The sequence below is a fragment of the Castor canadensis genome, chromosome 5 (assembly GCF_047511655.1).
Source record: "Castor canadensis chromosome 5, mCasCan1.hap1v2, whole genome shotgun sequence".
NCBI lineage: Eukaryota > Metazoa > Chordata > Mammalia > Rodentia > Castoridae > Castor > Castor canadensis.
This window is the reverse complement of record NC_133390.1, coordinates 28,256,141-28,271,931: the sequence shown is the minus strand read 5'-3', so window position 1 is coordinate 28,271,931 and position 15,791 is coordinate 28,256,141. Positions and strand designations below refer to the sequence as shown.

At 34.9% G+C, this 15,791-nt stretch overlaps 1 protein-coding gene across 4 annotated transcripts in view; it reads right to left on the bottom strand.

Moving 5' to 3' along the window:
* Nrip1 (nuclear receptor interacting protein 1) overlaps positions 1-15,791 on the bottom strand; it is a 102,006-nt gene that overhangs the window by 76,522 nt on the left and 9,693 nt on the right. For 2 of the 4 annotated variants that reach the window (XM_074072882.1, XM_020186773.2), the window contains exon 1: positions 3,927-4,167. The gene's annotated coding sequence lies outside the window, so the exon portion shown is untranslated. Of the gene's footprint in view, positions 1-3,926; positions 4,168-8,435; positions 8,517-15,791 lie in introns of those variants that run through there. The other 2 variants (XR_012447903.1, XM_020186772.2) reach the window with 2 other exon arrangements.

Here is a 15,791-nt window from a genome sequence, read left to right as displayed (position 1 = left end):
ACAGAAAAGCAAATTATAATCACAAAAAGATGCCATTTGTACCCACTAAATTGAGAAAAGTTAAGAAGTTTGACAATTACAAGATCTGGCAATTATGTGACTATATGGGAACTTCTGATATATTACCAGTGGAATGTAAATTGGTCCAATGACTTTGGAAAACAATTTAGGATTATCTTATATAGCTGAATATTCTCTACACTTCTACTGTTGGATATATATCCTAGAGTTGCATGAGGCCACATATAAAAGAATGTTGACTTCAGTAATGCTTTGTAATATCTGCTTTAATACATATAGGAATATAAGTACATCATATATGTTTGTGAGAGGGTGTCTAAATACCTCTATATACACATATTAAAAATAAAATAAGCAGTGTCCAGGCATGGTGGCACACACTGTAACTCCAAGTAATCAGGAGGTGAACACAGGAGGATATCAGGTTCCAGGCAGCAGGGTCAAGTTAGGGAGAACCTACCTCAAAATTAAAACTAAAAATTAAAGGGCTGGGGGCTTGTCAATGGAAGTCATAATCTCGTGAGAATGATACAAAAATCCACACGACATATGGCTGCTATTAATTAAAAACTGAAAATAAACATATGACCAAAACAAAGGCATTCTAACTGTATTATCTGACAGAACCATGCTCCAAATTACTATATGCCCAATTATGCTCACTCAAAGGAAAGAAGAAAAGAAAGGAGGAAGAGAAAACTGGATGGCAATGAGAGAGAAGGGAAGGTCCCAAGACCTTCTCTCAGGAGATGATAAATTAAACTAAAGCAAAATAGACAATTACGTTCCCTTTGCATGCATACTCACTCTAGAAGGCACTTAGTGCACACTACATTCATTTAAGATATTCTCCTTCATCCTACAAGTAATCCTAGATTGGAGGTGGGGTGCAGGAGGAGTGGGTGAATGATGGTTGGAATCAAAGAGTTTTGGTTTTTGATGCAAAACTAAACTTTTATTCAATAACAAAGTCAAAACTTTATTTAAACCTAGAACTCTTCAAGTTCTCAGCACAACAACCTAACATGTCACTATGACTCATCATAAAAGATCCTATACTATCAAGTGACTTACTTTAGACATACTGGGACCCAAATAGAAGTTTGTTTGTTTGTTTTTCAAAAATTTACTTTGGGAGAAACTTTAATTCTATACTTAACATCTGTAATTATGGTAACCAGTTATCAAGACTTTTACTAACTCTCACTTTTGAAAAATTATTTGGATGAATTATGGCTCAAAAATATTTAAGGTCAGAGAAAAAGAGACATCTCCTTTAAAATTTTCCCATCTTATTCTCTAATAATAAAACAAAAGTAAGAACTACTCTGTTGACACAGCTTCAAAACAGTCATTAAATCAAATGTAACTGAGGACTGGTGAGTCCAGAGAGGATGCCTTAGCACCTTCAGGCTGACTCTGTATGAATCTTAGGTATAATCTCTCCTTTGCTCCTTCTCTAGGCATTAAATATACAGAACAACAAGCAGAAGGACCAACAGGATTAAAAGTCTAAAGCTACCAAATGACCAAAAAATGGATGTGATGTAAAAATTTGCTCTTATAAAATATAAATTAGAATAATTGGAATACTAGAAATTCAGGAGTGGTGCTTTAAATATTGAGTCATAGGGAAAGCTGAAAATTAAAATTATCACTCCAAAGTACTTTATGTAAGTCAAATGGATAAGTGCTATTTAAAAATGAAAATAAATATTTAATCCCCAAACTCTAACATTAATCATTACATCAAAAAAATTTCAGAACTAGTCTGAGCATGGTGGCTCATGCATAATTCCAGCTACTCAGGAGGCCAAGATAGGGACAACTGTGGTCCAAGGGCTAGCCTGGGCAAAAAAGGTAGTGAGATGTCATCTCAATCAATAAGTCAGGCATCACGGTGTATGCCTGTGGTTCCAGTTATGTGGGAGGCCTAGGTAGGAGGATCTCCAACTGAGGCTATCTCCAGGAAAAAGACCATACCTGAAAAATAACTAAACCAGAAAGGATTGGGAAGTAGCTCAAGTGGTAGAGCATCTGCCTAGCAAGCGTGAGGCCCTGAATTCAAACCCCAGAAGCACAAAAAAAAAAACCAAAAACCAGAACTATACTCCCCATAAGTAACGAAGCCCATGTCAAAAAGGAAAAATAAAAATAGTTAACACTGTGCACTATGTGCCAGGGAACAGCATTGTGCATTAGACTTTTCAAAAGAGCCCTATGACGCTTTCCTCACATTGAGTATTAGAGAGGTAAGGTGATTTGCTTGAAGTCAACTATCAATAAGAAAATGGCAGAGTTCAGGTTTATACTTAGACTGTTTGGTTCTGTTCAAAATCATTACAACAGTGTCTTAGTCCTTGTCAACCTAAATCTATCTATTGGTAAACACTGCTTTGACTCAAATGTGGTATCCTAATTACTTCAAGCAGTCTGAAATATACTTTTTTTACGCTTGTGTATGTGGGAAGAAACCACTTCTATACTCTACTCACTAGGGAATGCAAGTTTGTATGCAACTATCTAGTGGGTTATTCCCAGTTATTATGCTTAGCTGTCACAAATAGGTGCAAGTAAATACCAGCTATTTCCAACAGTGCTAAGTCAAATACTCTCTTAATTGTTATCAATAAAGTAGATTTTATCCAATTTACAGATGAGGCTCAACCAAGTTGAGAGGCTTGCAGATAAGAAGTACATCTCATATTCAAATGCAGGCCAGTTTCTCTGTAACTGTATTTCACAAATATTAACCTATAAAGTCTTGGTCAGCTACGTCCTGATCATTTCATAAGACTGACAGTCTATTTATAAATCATTGGTCAAACATTATGTGCCTAGAGCTATGCTACAGACACAAATATAATCACAAGTCTTTGTAGACCCCACTAGACTTTGAATAAAAATATATTTTTATGTTGGGTTAGCCTCTGGCAATGTCTGCTGGCAAACAGACAAAATACATTGCTTCTTAGTTACTATCAGGGCATAAACACTCTGGATTTTCCTTACTGGAATAAACCTTGTCAAAACTTTTTGCAGGAAAATCTTCGGGACTTTTTAAGTATCGAAAAGCTGAGGAAATATTGATACTTTAAAAATAAATCTTGACTCAGTAAGACTGGCACTGGGCCTTTTATTTTCTTGTAGTCAGCAAAACTATAAACCTATAAAAATTCAAACAGTAGTTAAAGGGCATGCATTTTGAAGTAGTTCCATCTGTGGTGAGTCACTTCCAAATTCATACTTTATACTGAAAAAAAATTTTTTATATTTGGATATGTGGGAAGAAATCACTTTTTAAAACCTGTAACTGTCACACATTGAGAGGAAAAGCAAGTCTATGTGGGATTTTACTAATTGTTTTCCCTGAAAACTTTTTTCCCTGGGGGAAAAATAAGTAAATATTATTACTGACGCTGGCACACCACCTTACTTTATAGTACAAACAAACTCAAAACTGCCATTCTTAAACCTGAACTGATCTAAATCTTTGCAAAAATGAAATGAAGGCCGGTTTAATCACCCAACAAACTTAAGAAGCAAGTGGGTAGGGGGAGGGGAAGAGTAGGAGGAAGTGGGAAACTGGGTCAGTAGGTGGCAGATCTTAATTGATCCAGTCTTGAAAGGAATTAAAATGCCTGGAGAAGGGTTTCTGGCAACTCTTAAAAAGTAGAGACAAAGAGAGAAAAATTGAAAATGTGCAGAAGAAAAGGTTAACATCACATTTAGAAGGATGTGATGTTAAGTAAAACAGTGATTATCCAAAAAGAAATTTACTTCTTTAAAAACATACTCAAATTAGCAATACTGTCAATAACATGGTATCTTTCTGTAATGGTACACTTTCTGTATTTTCTTATTTATTTGACATAATGATCCAACGATGTACATTGTATCCTTACATTACACATCAGGAAACTGAAGCATGGGTTAAATGACTCGCTAAGAGTCTCCATGAAGAGTCAGGGCGCAAATATAAGTCTTCGGATTTTAAGGCCAGCATTCTCCAGAAAACTAAACTGTGGCTGTGATGGTGGATGCTCTCAAGATCTACATAGGAGGTAAAAGAGGAGTACGATCGGCCCTTCGTATCTGTGGGCTCTGCATCCAGAGACTTAACCAACTGTGGTGAACCAAAAATACCTGGAAGAAAGATATGTATGACTCAAATGTATATAGACTTTTTCTCCTGTGTCATTATTCTCCCAACAATACACTGTAACAACTATTCATACAACATTTACATTGTATTAGGTACTGTAAGTATCACAGAGATGACTTAAAACATACGGGAGAATGTGCTGTACATAGCTTCCAAGCACTTACTATGCAACTTACATGTAAGGGACTTAGGCAGCTTGTAGACTTACATGGGAAGCTCTAAAACCAATTCTTCATGGATAACAAGGGACAACTCAGTAGTCACCCATCATCCAAAGTTTCTCTTCCCATGTATTCAGCTTTCTGAAGTCAATTATGGCCCACAAATATTAAATAGAAAATTCCAGAAATAAACAACTCCTAAGTTTTAAGTTGCATGTCACTATGAGTAGCATGATGAAATCTCACTACATCTTCATGAGGTGAACCACCCCCTGTCCCACTCACTGTAGCCAAATCACGATACTTGTGTTCAGTAACACTTCTTTTATTTAGTAATTGTCCAAAGTGCAAGAAAAGTGATGCTGGCCATTTGGATATGCTAAAGAAACCATAAAATGCTCCCTTTAAGTGAAAACATAAAACTCCTCTACTTAATAAAAGAAAAAGTCATATGAACATATGGACAGCAAGAATAAGTCTATGCATGAAATCATAAAGAAGGAAAAATGAATTTGTGTAAGGTTTGCTATAGCATCTCAAACTGTAAAAGTTATGACTACAATACATGGTAAGAGCTTAATTAAGACAGATAAGGCATTAAATCTATATATGTTTATGAAAAAACACAGTATATAAGATATCAGTATTATTAAGAATCCACTGAGGGTCTTGAATGTATCACTTATGAGTATTTGTTTCACACAATTCTGGTATAAATTATCAGCATAATAATCCTCATTTCACTTTAATGTAACCAAAATGAAGAGAGTTTACTCTACAAAGTGGCTTTAAAGCTAAGAAGATAGCATTTTGTGGTCACAAGAGTAAATTTTAATCATATGTGACTTTCCAACAAATGCTATAATTTTATTTTACATATTTTGGCAATACTGGTATTTGAACTCAGATCTCACACTTGCTAGGCAGGTGCCCAGTCAACAAATGCTGTAAGGATGCTTTCCATCCTTAACAGAAACTTAGGGGCACACTTAAATAAAATGGTAACTGGAACTACTATACACTTACATAAAAGAACCATGGAGCTCAGAAGTAAGAATGTCTATTTGATTATTTGAAGTTGTGTTTCAGTAAAGGCCATATAGATTTACACTGTACTTTCAAAGGACTTCCTTAAAACCAATTCCTATTCTAAATTCACAAGAGTATATTTGTCTACTGGGGATTGAACTCTGGGCTTCAGCCCTGTTTGCTTCAATTATTTTTCAGATAAAGTCTCACATTTTTGGCCAGGCTAGCCTAGACCATGATCCTTCTATTTTTGCCTCCTGCAAAACTGGGATTACAGGTTTATAATCCCACAACCACCTCAATGGTTGAGATAGAGTCTCCATAACTTTCTGTCTGCACTGACCTCAAACCATCATCCTTTTGATCTCCATTTCCCAAGCAATTGGGATTAGAGGAGTACAACACCACATATGGTCAAGAATTTATCTACTTAATCCTTTAGCTAAACTTAATTTCTCTGCAGTTTCTCTTCAATAGTAGTAACCAGCTCAACTCTGACTGAACATATTCTTAAATCAAACACACTCTTAATTCTGTGATTATATGGTAAACTTTCATAAATGGATAATTCATAATGGTTTGCAATCTTCTTTATAACTAAATTTGAATGTCTGTCTTCATATTTAACTATGATAGTTAATTTTTATTTTGATTTAAAATAACTCTAAATTCCTCAAAATCCAGAGTTTCTAAACATATAATTTATTTTACAGATACAGTAAAATTTAAATTTAACAAACATTTAGGGTTTATTTACAGTCCTAATTTGTTTATTTAAATTTCTTATTTGCTTTTACCTTTCTCTTATACCTGACAGGAGGAAGAAAATGTTATTTGTCAGTAGTGAGTAATATTGAACATAAAGATGGAGTTTTAATTTAGAAGTTCAATACCATAAAAAAAGTATCCTCATCCAATCCTAGAAATTAATACTACTTGACAAACAATTAAGTATAATTGCAAAACTGATTTATGTAATATTTCATATGATATAAACATGACTTTTCAGTCAATAAATATATAATCAAACAGCCTATTTACTACAACCTGAACAAATATATTATTTTATTAATTATATTTATAAACCCTTCCTCCAACTATTTCTATTCCAAGCAAAACAGCTAGCAAACATTTTTTAAAAGGGAAACATAAGACAGAGGAATAAAGCTGGATAGTAAGAAGGAAACCTAGCCATTATGGTTGGATATTACAAATCCCCCTCCCAAAAGGCTCACCTGTTGAAGACTTGGTCCCCACTGGTGGCGTTATTGAGAGATGATTAAATCATGAGGGCACTCCCTTCAGTGGGTTAACCCACTGATGAGTTTCTAGCTGTATGGACTATTGGGAGAAGGGATCTGGTTGGAGGAAGTAGGTTTCATCTAGTCCCTAGACCTTCTCCCAGTCTCTCCAGTTCTGCTTCCTGGCCACTGTGAGGTTAGTAGTTTTGTTCTCCTGCCACCATGGTCTACTCCCTCACCACAGACTCATAAACAATGAAGCCAGCCAGCATGGATTGAAACTTCTAAAACTATAAGCCAAAAGTAATTTTTCCTCCTGGCTGGGTGTGGTGGCTACACCCAGCTACTCGGAAGGTGGAGATCAGAAGAAAAGAGGTTCAATGCCAGCCCAGGCAAAAAATTAGCAAGATTCAATTTCAACCAATGAGTTGGAATGGTGGTACTTGCCAGTAATTCCAGCTAATCAAGAAACATCAGTGGGAGGCTCTTGATCTTAGGCTGGCCTGGCCCAGAGGGGCCTATCTTTTTAGGTAGACCCTATCTAAAAAACAACTAAAGCAAAAAAGGCTGGAGGTATGATGGCCCAAATGATAAGAATGACTGCCTAGCAAACACAAGACCCTGAGTTCAAACCCCAGTGTGGCAAAAAAATAGATAAAATAAACAAAAAGAAATCTTTCCTAAATTGTTTTTCTCAGGGATTTTGTCATAGCACTAAATAGTCATCTAATACACTGAACCAACAGAACTTTATTCACCAATGACTTTATCCAAATCAGCAGGTAATCCACATGGGGTCTTTGGGGTATGCTGAGGCTAAATGTTTACATCCCTCCAAATTCATGTATTGAAACCTAACCCCTAATATGGCCATATACTGAGGTGGGTATTTGGGAAGTGATTAAGTCTTAAAAGACACTGACATCATAAATAGGATTAGTACCTTTACAAAAGATACCCCAGGTGCTCTCTTGTACCCTTCTCCCATTAGGTGATAGTGAGACTATGGCCATCTAAGAGGAAGTAGACCCTCAACAGACACTGAATTGCTGTTGCTGCAATCTTGAACTTCTCATAACTTCTACAGTTATGAGAAAAAGAAAAATTCTATTGTTTATAAGCCACCCAATCTATTTTATTATAGCTATCCACATAGACTAAAGTACAAAAGACAAAAACACAAACCAGGTAAGTTTCTCAATTTAACATCTTCTTAACATCTTTCTCTCCATTAATATATTATATATTATTGGGTCTACAAACGGGTCAATTACAAATGTCCATCAATCTAACCACACTGATAATGCAAGAGGGAAGTTAGCCAGTGGATGCTCAGAGGCAGAGCTAAGTGGCCTGGCTTATTAGATCTATGTGTAGACATGAAGACATGGATAGGGACGACTAAGGCTGCCTGGAGGTTTAGTGAACACCTTAAACTGTCATAAATAAACAGGAACTACATGTGCTTCATTTTCTAATCAAGGCATTCTTTAAAATAATTCTATACTTTTGAAGAACAGCCACTGTATTTATATCTGGCTTACACTGCTAAATGCTAGTACCTATGATATAGGTAAAAAGATGATTAAAATAGATAAAACTGGTTTGATATACACCAGATTTTTTACCTACTTACACAGAATTCAGACTTATTAAGACCAAAACATACTCCTATTCTGTGACCAATGTCAAACTAGTTTATCAATAGCTGAAAGTAAATAAATAACACAATATAGCATAGCAGTCTTATTACTTTCCTATCATTGGAAAGACTTGACTATGTATGAAAAAATAGGGCAATGAGACAAAATACAATACCTTCTGGATGTGTTTCTCCCAAATGTTCAAATAATGGTCCTGAGAACAGAGTTCTGAAATAGCTCACAATCCAAACATTTCCTGAAAATTAAAAGAAATATGTGTTACTCCAAATACATCTTATCTCCAAGAATTGATAGCATGTTTTAAAATGGGATTTTAAAATAAATCATCTCAACAACATAACAAGAAAGATGTATTACAAGGTAAATTCTCATACATGTTCTCTCCTTGAGCATACCTCTTAACCATATCAATGAAACAACATATATTAGAGAATTATTTACAAAAGTACAGTACTTCTCTGTCTTTACATTAGTGTAAAGACTGTCACCTATTCTCAATAACCTGAGAAGTTAATATCAAGGATGAAGAAGAATTTCAATTATGGATTCTGGGAGAAAGAATATTATGATTATATGATAGTCATCCTAGAGTTTGAAACAACTCATTTCTTCCTCTGAACCAGTAGGAACAAACAAAACAAAAAAACTGTTAAACTCAATATTAGAACTATCCTTGATACAGAAAGATACTGACACATCAGAAAGTTTACACTTTCATCAAAAAAGTGTGCATGAAAGATTTTGGGCAGCAAGACACATAGCCTACACTTAAATTCTGTGGCTGAAGAAACTTTAAATTGATCAATAGGCCAATGAACAGCAAAGCTAGCTGGTGTTAAAAGAAGGGGTGATACAGATTCCCCAATTCTACCTGCGTACATTCCCCTGTACACCTATGTGGTTTACACAGCTAAGACTCTTCAGGGCCTTTCAATCTCCTTAAAACCATATACAGACACCAAATTTCTTAGTGTGATGTTTCCCCATCATCCTAGCCAAACAGGCTCTTCAACTACTGTTCCTCGAGGTTGTTTTCCCTATATCATGCTTATTGTTTTACTAACTGTGACTGTGAGCATTCATTTTTCTTTGATTCCCCCAATATGTACCATGAGCATGTCACTGATGCTCACTGAATGTGTGATAAATGAATCATCTTAAAGCCTTGGTCAATTAATGTAACATGCTTAAATAGTAATACCAAAAAGGAAAGGAAGTGGTTACATAGACCAACTACAATGAACAGTATTTGTCTTTTAATTACTTCATAGCTACACATTCACACTTACACACTCTCAGTTTTTCATCAGTAAAATACTTGTAGTACCTATGTTGGTGCTCTCCCAACCTCCACAGTCAGCCAGCCTGACCATGTGACAGGTTCTCCTTTCTGCCAAGTAATTTGCGACTCTAATTCCCAGTGTCTTGAGGACCAGCAGCAACTGGCAAGGTAAATATACACTAACACAAATCCTCTAAGTACATACATCAGCAACACCAAAGCTATCTTCCATCAGCAGCAGGAAATTTCACTTGTATGTGTAAGTCAAAAATACCTAGAATCATAACTAACAGCAAAATGTACCCAAAATCTTAAGGAAGTAGACAGACTACCTCTCCTTTAAACACAGAGATTATTGTCAGAAAGAAAAAAATAAAATAAAACTCCCTGAGGTCTACAGATGATAGGGGTGGGGGAAAAGAGCATTACTTTTTTCTATTAGGATACTACTTTTTCAGCAGCTACATAAAACATTACCAAATCTTTTTAGGTAATAAAATTTAACCTTATTTTGACCTTCCTCATAAAGCAAACAAACCTCTCCATCCAATAAGGTTCCATTTGAACTATGTAAGATGATCAGCAATACCTTAATTGCATTCATTTACATGACTCTGAAACTATTCTGGGCTGAAGTCACTGACTGCAAGGTCACAGAATACAAAAAAAGCAGGATGTTCACAATTTGCTGAGGAGAAATGATCCACTTAAAACACTATGGAAGTACCGTCTCTATCCTTTATTGGGAATTATTAACTGCTTAATGCAATCAACAGGTACAGACATCTTTACTTGAAACACATCACACACATACATACACATTCACTGATTTTATAAATATAAGAATATATATTTGAAAAATTCATCATATTATCACTTTCTTATTAAAATTAATCTGCCTAAATGGAGTCAAAGAATAACTCTATACCCTAGCAGCATTTAAAATCAAGACACAAAATAGGGCTATTATTTTTTCACTTGTTTCATGAAAATTTCTAAACACTAAATAAAATTCATGGCACAAAGCCATAGTTTTAGGAAAACAATTGCAAGCATAGGATGTTCAGTATATTGAGTTTCCATTTTCATTTTTTATGACCTAAACAAGCACATATGTTCAACTAACTTGTTTGGAGAAACATACTTTACATGTCTCAAAACCAGTAATACCACATTCTTAATGAAAGAAAAGAAATACAGTATAATGCAGAAATTAACTACCATAAATTAGACAGGATGAGGTATATTCTTCAAAAATCTCAAAATATATCAAAAGAAATTAACCCTATAAACAGTTGCCTTTAGTGAAATGGGATTCTAACACAAAATAAGTATTAATGGCATTTGAATTTAGTGAAGAAAAAAGAAAGAAACCAATAGGAGCTAAGGTACTTTATAAATGTTTATAATACTAGCACAAGTATGGAGCATGAAGCATTTGTTTTAGATTTAATACAACATCACAAGGACATTCGTTTAAGAAGCTTCTGTCCCTTAAATTAGGTGCATCTTCCACATTTAATTACCACCCCCCGCACTTTTATATTACTCAAGCCAATTTTTGCAATTTAAAACTAACTTAGGGAAAGAGAAGCAGTGATACTAGAAAATGTGTACTTCTTCACCTTTTCTCCTTACAAAGAACAAGACCCAAGTAGTTTCAACTCATGCTTTTCCACAAAGAACACAAGGATGAATACATATTTAAGTACTATCTTCCTAAACAAACTCCAATATCATGATTTCACTTTGTCCTTTTAAAACAAGAAATGCAATCTCTTAATTTCTATCTATAAATCAAGTCAATTCATTTTGGGTGCGTTTAGTTTTAAAATAAACGCAGACACAGTTAATATTAATTACTGTCACTATCTACACATAAACTTCAGTGACCACATCTTTAGGTATTTTAATTTTCTTCTTCCTTTTGTTTGTTTTCCAGAACTAGGGTTTGAACTCAGGGCCTGGCTCAGCAGGTACTCTACCATTTGAGCCATGGTCTTACCCCCTCTTTCCATAAGAAGCAATTCAAGGTCAGACAAGAAATGTATGTAAGAAGAAATTCCTAGTTCATCCTCTTTGACAAGGATAGGAGCACGTGACCAATCAGAAGATTCCAGTGTTGTTTCCAATGCTCTGATTTACATTCCCACTTGAAATGAGGTCTCAGATTGAAGAAAATCCCCTGATAAAGACAGCTTTTTATTTCTCTCACACTTTTCTCTGCCCATTCTGGAGACTGAGTGCTTTAGATTCTTAAGTTCATTGATTATGATGACAATATCTGAAGTTCCACTTCATCCACATAAAAACAAGATTTTCCTTTTCTTGGATATTAGAAGTTGTGGAAGGCAGTTTTTATAATCACAACCTATTGTGTATCTTTGAATAGGCTACAATCTTGAACTGAAAAAGAATTATATTAATGATCTCATTCTTACAGCCTTCAATAAAGAAATAAGTGCAAGTTTAGGTTCAGACACATTTCAATCTTCAGGTAACTACAGAAAACCCCACCGACAAAACAAGTATGCTGTGTGTACATGGTTTACAGGTTTTACTTTCTGTATAGCATGATATTTCAACATGTTAAAGACCTTTCTGACTTAACAACTGCTTGCTTTGGGGGCTAGTCAACTGGTAAGAGACTGCGAAGGGCTCAGCCCTGACAGGCTTTTGATAGTCAAACTAACAAATTCAGACCAAGCCCTTTCCATCTGGCCCCCACATACCAGGAAGCAAATTCCTGGGCCTTCACATCATCCAAGCAAACTAGTGATTGCCCCATCTCTATATAGAGTTTATACTCCTATAGCTTATTCAAAACTACCACTATTATTATATGTCTGTGGCTTATTATTATCCACCTATAGTTCATTAAAAGTAGCCATTCCTAAATGTTCCCGTCTTCCTTGCCTTTCAGGTAGAAACTCCAAATAAAAGGTTATAGCCTAGGCTCTTCCCTAGCTGTTTGTGCCCCTTGGCCTACCTGACCAATGCCAGTATTTTCCTATTTGCCCTGCATAGCATGTCATGCCTCCTAGGACATGTGAGTCTAATCAACTTTGTTTCCCTGAGCTCTGTCTCTCTTCTGTGACTGCACCTGACTAAGTACATAAAAGAACACAGAACTGTGTTTGTGCACACACCTGTGTGTGCCTTTCTTCACTTCTTTTGTTTTCCCTTTATCCTTCCATAGTAGGTCAAAATGAAAAAAAGACCACTTTAATATATATATATGTGTGTGTGTGTGTATATATACACACACACACAAACACACATATATATGTAAAATCATACAGAAATAAATGATCCGGCTGCTTGGAAAAGAGGTCCCAAATAAAGAAACCTACCAGATCTGTATGCAAAATTAAATCTTGGACTGACAAGGCTGCTCAGATAGCATAAAAGAACAATGTAACTCAACCTAAGGAACAGCTCAAAAACACTTCATAAAGTCTGAAACACCTGCTATACAATACATGAATGCACAATTGCATCTAGGAAATATTTTTCTTCCTCCCTCACCTGTTCCCCCACCCATTTTGCATACAACTCCATAAACAGCAGTTATCCCCCATTATAAAACAGTTGACGGTTAAAACAATGAGCCAACCAAGAAAGTCCAATATTCTCTAACTGACATTTACTGCCATTGGCCTTGGACTTCTAATCTTTACCAGACGGGCACACAAATCAATCCATCAGCTCATAAAGGTGTGCTTTTTTAACCTCTAAAACAGATGGGATTGGCCAGAAGTGTCTGGCATGTCAAACTGCTAATCACTGCTGCCCTTTGCACAAAATAACCCACTTAAGTTGAGGCATGGTTGCACTGTAACCGACATTAGTCTGTGGGAAACCCATTTAACTGTCACACACTCCTGCCACTCCTGCTCTCCCTTAATTAAGCCTAATGCCTTATGCTTTGACCTTTTGTTCTAGCCTATTAACCCTATCTAGTACAAGTTCAATTATGTTAAACTAAAAACTTTGCTGCAAAGTATTAAATGCTAAGTTCAAAAATCATAAGGGACATCCTCCTAGCCTTAAGTTCTATGCACCCTGATACTCAACACATTCAAACACAAAATCTCACTTTAGAGGTAAAGCTAACTGTTACAGAGTTGAGAAGAGCTGCACTGTCATTCTAGCCCAAAGCCTTTATTTTAAAGAAGAAACTGAAGCCAAAAAACATTAAATGGCCAATTTCATAGCTTTGCCACAGCAAGCTCATGCCACAAAGAAATTTAAAGAATAAAAATAAATGAAGATGCACAAAATAAAAAACCAAACAACAAAAAGCCTATCTAATTCCTAGCTCTAATTCTTTATTCTCCATGGTGTCTCTAATTAATAGTTAAACACCCAGCACTGTGTTAAGGACACTAATATTTTCACCACAAATTATTACCTTTCAGTATCCCTTAAAACATTACACAAACAGACCTAAAACAAATAAACCATGACTTCAATATAGTTTAGAAGTAATTTTTCTTTCTCCTTTCATATACCAAATCTTCTTATTCTTGCCCCACTTCTTTTTCCATTTTGAAAGTACTCTGTTGTACACTCTAACACTGGGAGGTAATACTTTGTCACAAGGATTTTTTGTTTGTTTGTCTTGTTTTTCTTTTTTGATGCTTCATGGAAGTATTCAATACAGCCAAGGACTTAAGCAACAGAAAGTGATTACCACGTGCTGTTTATCCTCATCAGAAAAATACACAGCTGCCTAAGTTCAAAGATCTCTTTTCACACCTATCTCCACACGCTTGTGTTCACACAAAAGAACTCCCAAAACCAAAAAAATCTTCAGAATTCACTGTAATCCAAACTAGCATGCTATCATCACAGAGATATTTTACTTTTATCATGTAGTAATATATCCCATTATTTCTCCCTCCATTTACTTCATGCAACTGAAAATTTTTTTTTACTACTCACTGTGACACAAAAACCAACTTAAATAATCTAAAATTTCAAAATCTACAGCTACCGTGAGGAAACACAAATTAAGTTTAGATTTTTAGAAGATTTAAGATAAAATTTTAATTTTTTTTTATTGACTGCCCAAAGACCCATTTTTTTTAATAAACTATTCTCAACATTAACAAATGTCCTCTTTTGCCTTTAATGACCCTAAGCTTTACAGCTTTAAAGAAACATGCCATAAAACAGAACATATAGCATATAAGAATGTATGAAATGTAAAATATATAGATGGGTAGCTAGTTAAAGAGAAAGAAACATTGTTACAAGATACCCACTGCCAAGCATAAGTAATGTCTCATGAAAAATTTTCTCTTCACAACTCGGGAAACTAGGTTAAAGTTATTTTAAGAGCATTTGTTACAATCAATGCTATAACTATTTATCCAGGTAACTTACATATTTTATTTAGCATTTGGAAATAAATTGCTCATCTAGAAATATTTGAGCTCCATTTCAGTATCATTTTATTTTCTGCCTCTGATCATCAGCAATGGTTAATTTTTAATGAATATGATGACATTAGAATAGTCAGAAAATTCACCTCTGGTGAAGAGAAAACCCTTACTTTTAAAATATGATAAAAGGGCTTCATATACTACTTAATTCCTTTGATTCTTGATATCCTGAACCTTTTAAGGTTATTGAATGGCGAAATCAACTCAGACATGAAATTTTAAGATATGTCACCTTCTCAAGAAGTCAAATACAATGCAATTAAATCGGCCAATCAAGTCTTAAGACTTCACAAGACACACACACACAAAAAAAAATGGCCAAGCTAGTGACTACTTTGGACTACTAGAAGGCTCTGATTTTTTTTTTGTTTCACTTCCTTACCAAAGAAAAAAAATAAACGTTGCCCCAAAAACTTTGCCAAACAAGTTTTCTAACATACCATAATTTGTATCTTGAAGAACTTCAGTATTGTTTCAAGTGACAAAGTGTTACCAACAGTTTCACTTTTTCTCCACATAATTAATATGACTAGAAACATGATAAATTTTAAGGTCACTGTATATTCCTTTTAAAAATGTGAAAGATTTATATAATCTGAAGAGAAACGAGTATAACATAAGTGCTAATTTATATAGACAAAAAATATAGAACTACTATTATTCATAAATTACACATAATAAATAGCCACTATATATAAATATATAAAGGCTTTATCCCTGACCTAAAAATGAGCCAGATTTTACCAATAGGTGGGATGGGTACAGCTTAAATCAACAA